The sequence below is a fragment of the Cloeon dipterum genome, chromosome 4, assembly GCF_949628265.1.
Source record: "Cloeon dipterum chromosome 4, ieCloDipt1.1, whole genome shotgun sequence".
Taxonomy (NCBI): domain Eukaryota; kingdom Metazoa; phylum Arthropoda; class Insecta; order Ephemeroptera; family Baetidae; genus Cloeon; species Cloeon dipterum.
In genome coordinates this window covers 9,090,926-9,098,720 of record NC_088789.1, presented here as the reverse complement: position 1 = coordinate 9,098,720, position 7,795 = coordinate 9,090,926, and the positions used below count along the sequence as shown (strand labels likewise).

At 39.3% G+C, this 7,795-nt stretch overlaps 1 long non-coding RNA gene across 1 annotated transcript; it reads right to left on the bottom strand.

The window, feature by feature from the left end:
- Positions 1-305: 305 nt before the first annotated feature.
- LOC135943397 (uncharacterized) lies at positions 306-912 on the bottom strand. The gene is made up of 2 exons (XR_010575193.1): positions 573-912; positions 306-480 (listed from the first exon to the last, which is right to left on the bottom strand). It is a non-coding gene; the product is annotated as an uncharacterized LOC135943397 (long non-coding RNA).
- Positions 913-7,795: the final 6,883 nt, after the last annotated feature.

The window sequence follows — 7,795 nt, the reverse complement described above, 5'->3', positions numbered from 1 at the left end:
TAGCGCTAGCTTGAGCTATCAACCGCGGTCGGAGATAACTTTTTTCCAGTTAGGAAAGAAACAACGCTTCCTTGAATGTGGAAAAATATTAAATTAAATTAATTGTAAGCACACATCCACTAATAATGGTGATCATTAAGGAAAATTTGAAACACATTTTTTATTTTCAAGTAGGTACTAAAAGAATATTTTAAGACAAAGAAAGAATTAAACACACAGGTTGATTCCTTAAATTTAAGTTTAATTCTTGACGGTTACATAAAAGTCAATTCTATGAGAAAATGATGAAAAATCAAAATAACATGTTTTATTTTATCAAGAAAATTTCTGAATTGTTTATTTATTCATTATATCACTTGACAGAGCTGGAGTCGCACGAGAATATTTTTATAATCCTCCCTCTCTCGCTGGCGGTGCTCCGGGAAATAATGAAACGCAGACCACGTCCACTTAGCGGATAATCGCAAGGTGCCCTCTCTGCTGATGGTGAGACACAATGAAGATAATTTACGTGTGTATGCTCATTTTCCTCCTCCGGACAGAGGAGTAGTCGTAATAATAATAATAATCACCTGCAGCTTCGCTAATACTTGTTGCTCACATGAGCCACCATGGAGCGCGGAGCCGCGGAGAACGGCCGGGTACACACCGTCGGCACACTCACTCACTCGCGTGTGTATAAAAATGCTGGCTGCTAACTCAATGTCATGCTAAGGGCATGTTATCAATGGCTAGAACGCGCGAGGGGAACTCTGTGCTGCACATGCTGTTTCGTTGAGCACACACAGACCGTGTACATATTTTATTTTTCTACTTCTCTTTCTCTCTTTCGTTTCTGTCCACGCAGAGAGCCCGCGAGTGCTGCGCGGAATAATTTAACAAGTTGGATGTTTGAGCCGCGTGCGTATACGTATATATGTATAATTATGCGATGGGGCAGTTTGTGTTTTCGCTTGCTGCTCTCGCCGCTGCCGCCGCCGCCGCAGCCGCGCAGTGAATATTATTATTATTTCGCTGCTTTATTGGCTGCGAGGGGACGCGGTCAGAAAAACAATGCGATGGCTTTTGGCCACCGGCCACTGCGGGAATATGACCAAAAGCGCTTGTGGTCGTAATTTTGGAGGGCATGCACACTCGATTTGTTGATTGAACTCACAATTGAGGTGATGACGGCACATTCACTGTAACCTGAATAGTGTCCTTACGCTCTATGCTGCATTTTATTGTACAAAGGAAATCACTGTATAAAGATTCATGAATTTGACAATAATGCTTATCAGATGTTGAACATATATTTTAAGCAATAACTGGAGTTGCACAATCAACAACCACATTAAAGGATGAAAATGTTGTTGTCTGATTTTAAGACCTTTTTAAATTTTTTCATTAAATTTCTTCACACATTCCAACATTGACACTTAAAAGGTAATCGCTTGAAAAGTCTTCATGCAGACAACAGAATTAATAATATCCAAAAGGATAAAGTTTCTTGCAGAGATCAAATAAAGCAATAGCTGATAAAGAAATCGTTTACAGCTTTATTTGAGAGCTATAAATCTAGAATCCGATTTGTAATTCAAATCCTGCACGTCAGGTGCCTAAAATTACTGGCGTAGTTTCGTCGTACATTCAGAATGACATCAATGCGACAATAATATATTATCATCCTACATTCTAACTAGGTTTGGCACTTACTTGCACTGCTCACGTTTCAATGCTAAATAGAACGCATTCTATGCAATCCTTGATGGCCTTTGCTAATGCAGAAAAGTTGGCAGTTGGTATTAACTCTAGTGGGCGTCAGCAGGAAGGATTTCTTTTTTTTTATCATTTAATCGGGTAACATGCTAAAAAGTTATAAATTTCTATTAAAGGCTAATTCCGATCGAAAAAAATACATTTTCTCACTCAAGTGGCGTTAGCAATTTTATTTTATTATTTATTAATTTGAAATTAAGTAATTGCTTGTTGAAGACAAGGAACTTTCATTTTTTTTAAATATATGTAATGGCTTAGTTACAACAGGATTACAATTGCTCTTTTCTTCCTAAATCCTCGACGATATTCATTAATATCTCTGTGCCTGTCAAGTTCAAAATTTAGACAAGTCCCAAAAACAAATCTTGCATCTTCATTTAATTACATATATAAATTCTTATTCCAACAACACTACCCTACGCATAAATACTTTGGAAGAAAATATCAACAGGTCTTGCAGAACAAACTTCTCAAAAAGAGGGACAAAAACTTGAATTAGTGGCTTACAATATTTATTAACTCAATTATGCATTCTGAAAGTTCTCAAAGTAAAAGAAATGTCTGATGCTCAGATCAAAATAACGCTTAGCGTTTTGTAACATGAAGTACTGTGTTAATTTCAGTAACATTTCAATTTATCAGATGACAACCACCGGCGACTTTTTTGCCGTAAAAGTCGCGTGAAATTATGTGCGAAATCTGAGATGTTTACGGAAAAGTGTAGTACAATGCTAACGAGTGGCATGCGCCTTATGGAGTCACAAAACTCGAGGCCGCAGCGAAACAGGATATTATTTGGCGCACACGGCTCTTGAGCATGAATTACTAATCTGGTTTATGCTGCTGCCGCCGATGCTACGGCGTAGAAGACATAAATAAATAAATAATGGTTAATATTATCTCGAGAGTGGCTGACTGAGAGCTGCAAGAGGAGAAAAAAATGAAGCAGCGCTGCCGTTCGATTCATTATCAACTTAAACTCTTTCTCGCAGGCGTTTATATTTATGTACTAGATTGCCTTCAAGCATATACACACACAAAGGGTACAGAATGTGTCGCTCTGGTTCTGGTGCCATGTGTGATACACACATTCTCCATCGGACCCTTTGTTTGTCCTAAAAAAATACTCCGCTCGTAATTATGTGTCTGATCGATTCGTGTTTATTACTCTGGACATAACATTATTATGATAACGATTTAAAATTTATTGTTCTGAACTAGTTCTGGGTGCAAAAAGTGTTATCGCAACGATTTCGTTCAATATTTTAACGATCATATTCTCATTCCAAGAAAACTTGTTTTTAAACCGTTCAAAAAGATTTATTGACCTAAGCATGTCAACGAATTAAGCTTAAAGTGCAATGCTGCGTGTCCAAGTTGATCCCCTTTTATCTCATTCAGCTCTGTTGATCAGTTTTGGTTTGTTCTAGGGCCAATTAAGGCGACCCTCCGCCCGCTTTTTGCATCGGCTGTTCTTTGGGCCACTCTTGTAGCCGTCGCATTTGTTATTATTATCTCGAAAAATACCATCAGCGCGCGGCAAAGCACAGACCACAATATATAATATGTACGTATTTCTCGCGCGTTGCTGTGCCGAGATCACCGCGGGTCGAACTAAACGCATTAAAAACAAGAAGGAGCGCATAGCGAGCTGAAAGAGCGGCCGTAAATGGTGCAAAATTTTCGGCGGTATAATGTGCCCTTGCAGAAAAAGGTTGCCTGGACAGGAACAAGTCTCATTTCTGTTTTCGTTGAATATGCTGAACACATATGTGTTTGTCTTTTTTGTCCCATTCGTGGAATTTCGTCCCATTCCATTGAGAATTTTTATGCTTGGAAGCAGGTTCCGCAGCCCTATGTGTGGAAAACTGCGCAGTTTGCTTTAGTTTTTTGCCTGCAGCCTTAACTCATTAGAAGTGACATTTATTTATATGGCGCATTGTAAAAAGGAATTTAATGTGTTAAAATGGCTACTTTGGATTTTTTAATGACTGGTTTTTAAATAAGATTCACTACTTGTGACTACTTCCTTTAAAGCCCAGCAAATATTTAGCATATAATGTTTCCGTCTGTCCAACACATTTCAGCTATTACAGATATTTATCCCAGCTCACACGAATAGTTGAGTACAGTATATGAGAGCATATTTTGCGCTTCAGCATTGAGTGTAATAGTCGCGAAGAATTTCTGACGAATGCAAATCCAGCACGATTTTGGCCCTCTTCAAGGCAACAAAGCGTCGTTAGTACGCTCATTGAAAGTAAAACGAGCGAGAGTTGAAGGAAACGCACGCATTAGCTGTATAGCTGGAGATCGCGTACTTGGCCGCTGCGTGTTGATCTTTGATTGAACTCAATTGGAGCTTCTGGCAGAGGGAAACGAGCAGAAGAAGACTGACCGAGCGAGTCGTCTTCAATATACATGAGTTGCAAAATTCGCCTGGGTCACAGGGCACGGCCGGCAAGCAGAATAATAAAACTGCTCGTTCAAACCTCGTCAATTTATTGTTATTCAGAATTCATTATATTAGCAGCTGACTGCGCGGCTAAGAGACCAAGAGTTCGTTTTCATCCGCTTGGCATTGAGAGCTGTTAATGCTAGGAAAAGGGCTCGCTCTTTTGCCTGCCCGCGGGCCAAATCCGCAACAGCTCCTCCCTGCTCTTAATAGAGAGCACCACTTCCAATTTTGCGCACCACAGGATTCAATCTTTCACCATTTCCAATAGGAAATAAAAATGTTAATGGCTTCATCAACACTTTAATTTCGCATAAACTTTGTAAATGGGTTCATTCATTCAGGCTTTAAAGAGAGCGCACCTTTCGCACTAAAATATCTTGTTGTAAAATATTGACAAGAACGATTTATTGATTTGTTAAATATCTTTATATCAGTGCAAGAAAAAAATATGGAATATTTGGACCAGTCTACGTCTTAAGGATCCGCTTACAGCAGCAATTCTTGTTTTTGGATGTTTGAAATTCATGGAAATGATACCAACATTGTCTCCATTCTTTCATTAAAAATAACAAACGCTCTAATCAAATATTGAATGCGACCTTTTCTTCCAAGTAATTTTAAAAACTCCAGAAAGCCATGGCATAATCTAATTTATTTTTTAGGTTACTAATTTTCATTTAAGGTACGTCTGAGAAGTAATCTTTTTACCTTCGCCTGTAAAAAAATATTTGCAGATGCTCTCCGTACTTCTTAAAATGCGTACAAAATCGAAGCATTCGAGAATGTTTTCAAGCCCCAAGTCATGTCCGCGTTCTCGTCAACAATGTAGTGGTTTCCTCTTGGCGGCTGTCCAGTGGTATTTCACACGTCTTATATACAGAACTTCGGGGTTTGCACACGTACCTCACGTTTAAAACAAATTTGCTGCCGCTGTTCGCTTTATTTTGAAGCTGAAATCCCAAGGGCAGGAGGGACATAATTTTCACTGTCGACATCACCTGCATACAATAATCACGAGCAGAGCGCTCGCTCTCGAGATAAGCGGAGCAAACTACATAGTGTGTATTTTTTAAGTCAGCCGCGAAATAATCAACGCGGCTGCGCGCTTACTCATTAAATTTGCAGCTGCCAAACTTGCATGTTGTGTATATGTTCTTGATGACGGTGGGAATACATTACAAAGCAGCGATCAGATTTTTTAAAAGGCAGGTTGCTGAATTGTTTTAAAAAGACGCAAGCTGCCATGCATCCACTTTTGGATACTGCGCAGTTGAGGAAATTGAGGAAAATCGCGTTTCGCTATCTGTGAAACGCAGCAGGCGCCGGGACTGAATTAGTATATATTTAATTTCGTATTCACATCTGCAGGGAAAATCGTGACCTTGCCCGTTGAGTGTCGTTTGTTTTCACGTAAAAGTCATCTCAATGGCATCACGCGAATTTATATTGTGGTTTCTTTATTTGGGGCTGCGCCTCGAACTTTCTGGAGGAGTGCCAAGACTTCCGCTGATCGTATGCACCAGATTATGGAACATCACAAAGATCCTCCCGTCAAGGTGAAGGGATTTAAAGAAGAGTTTGCCGGTAACTTATGAATTCTGAGAGGGTTCTGACAATCAATTCTAATTTTTTTCAACCAATTTGTGATATTTTCTTTTTTCAAACGTCTGCTGGCTCATAATGGTAAAAATATTTATTTTTAACCTAAAGAATACCTGATTTCGTTATCAATTGGCTAAAGTAAATAAAAAATGTTATTTTTATGGAAATTTAAAACTTCGACTTACTAAGAAAAGCAGTCAAAGCAATGCAAACCATTTTCAGAGGAATTTTCTCACTGTACATATATTCGTTAATAATAAAAAAGACAATTTGAGATAAAAGTTAATATGAAATCACATTCGACATTTTTAAAGTAACGCCATTTTTGTATTTCTTACCGATTTAATCAATATTAACTATATTAATCTCTATATGCAAACAATGGTAGTGGTGGGAACCCACGCCTATAAAGAGAGGATGGTGCTTGAATCAACCGCCTTAGACAGATAGGAAACGCTACCTTCTAATATTTAAAAATATGACATTTTTCTGAAAGCTTCTCAGCTAAACAGATAAATCATCTGCAATAAAATTGTTTGTTTGAACCTTCTACGGTACTGCGCAAAATTTGAAAGCAGCGAAAAAAAATGCAGTTGATTGTGATTTGGACTGAACCCATAAGAGCCAGCCAGATAAAAATGAAAGGGATTTTTGTCTGCATTAAGTGAATTTCTCTTTAATCGTTTATGGCAGACACGATGAATAACAATTTAAATTAGCTTCAATTTAAACAGTCGAATTAATTGATCCATCAAAGCCACTGTTTGCAATGCTAAGTAAGTAGGGTGTAAACAGTTTCACAACAATGACAATTTAATTTAAGGCCTGGGAAATTACAAAGGCGGATTTTGAACGATCATGATTAGAAAACCTGTTGCAGAAGCACACGATGCGGAAATAATGCCAAGCGGCGTCGGCGGGAAAATGAAATCCATAAAAGAGGCGCCGCCGTCGAGCGATCATCGCTAATTGGCGCTCAATTGTTGATTTGCAATGGTGAGCGGCGGGCTTTGTTGTCCTCGCGGGTGCTGCTGTGTGTGAGAAAATCGACTCAAACACCGCGCTGCCAGAGCAGAATAGACGCTTTGCTGCATGTACTTAAGAATTCACGGCGAGAAACGAGTGCAGTGCATTTATATTTACACACCCAGGCCGCGCCGTGGATCGAAACGAGGCGGAATAAGCTCCCGCAGAGTAGAAAGTCATTAAAAGCAGTAAAAGCAGTCCTCTTCTGCTTTCAGTTTCGCGCGTAAACGCCGCGTTATTTTCACAATGGAACGCTGACGGACACTTTTACGACCCTCGATCAAATTAAACAAACAATTAGCTCCTCGCACACCGAATCTCACCGAGTTGCATTGTTGCCACTCTCAAATCGAACGAATTAACGCTTGAAGAAGCCAAATCGTCTGCTTTCCATCGGCTGAATTTTAATCGCGCGATGCGCTCGAAATAATAACAATATTTTCTAGCCTCCGAGCCGCCGAATCGGAAAGCGAATTTCACTTGGTGATCCAACAAATGTAGAGAGTGAAACCACTCTCGCCGTGTGCCACAGGTGCAATCCCTAAGCGCACACAATAACTTTTAATGTGCCAATCCATATTGTTGTTTCCTGCCGCAAATAATCACGTCTGTATGGTCTTTGGTTACGGTGTTGATATAATAAAATGACAGCGGCGGTTATTTCACTCCAGTTTTCAGCCGAAACTAACTTATCTTCCGCGAGTCTGAAACCAGTGAAAAGAAATCTCAAGTTTCTCTTTTTGATTGTCCTGAGTAGACTGGTGGACGACTATAATTTATTGAACAGGTAAATTTCCAAGTGGCCCCTTCATTTTCATCCGGGTATAGTGAAAGACGCCGATTAATGTGACTCGCGAGTATTTAAAAAAATATATGTTCTGATCATCGATAAATTTTAAAGTGGAAAATGTTCATAATTGATTTCCTCTCTGGCTTGGACTAATTAATCTC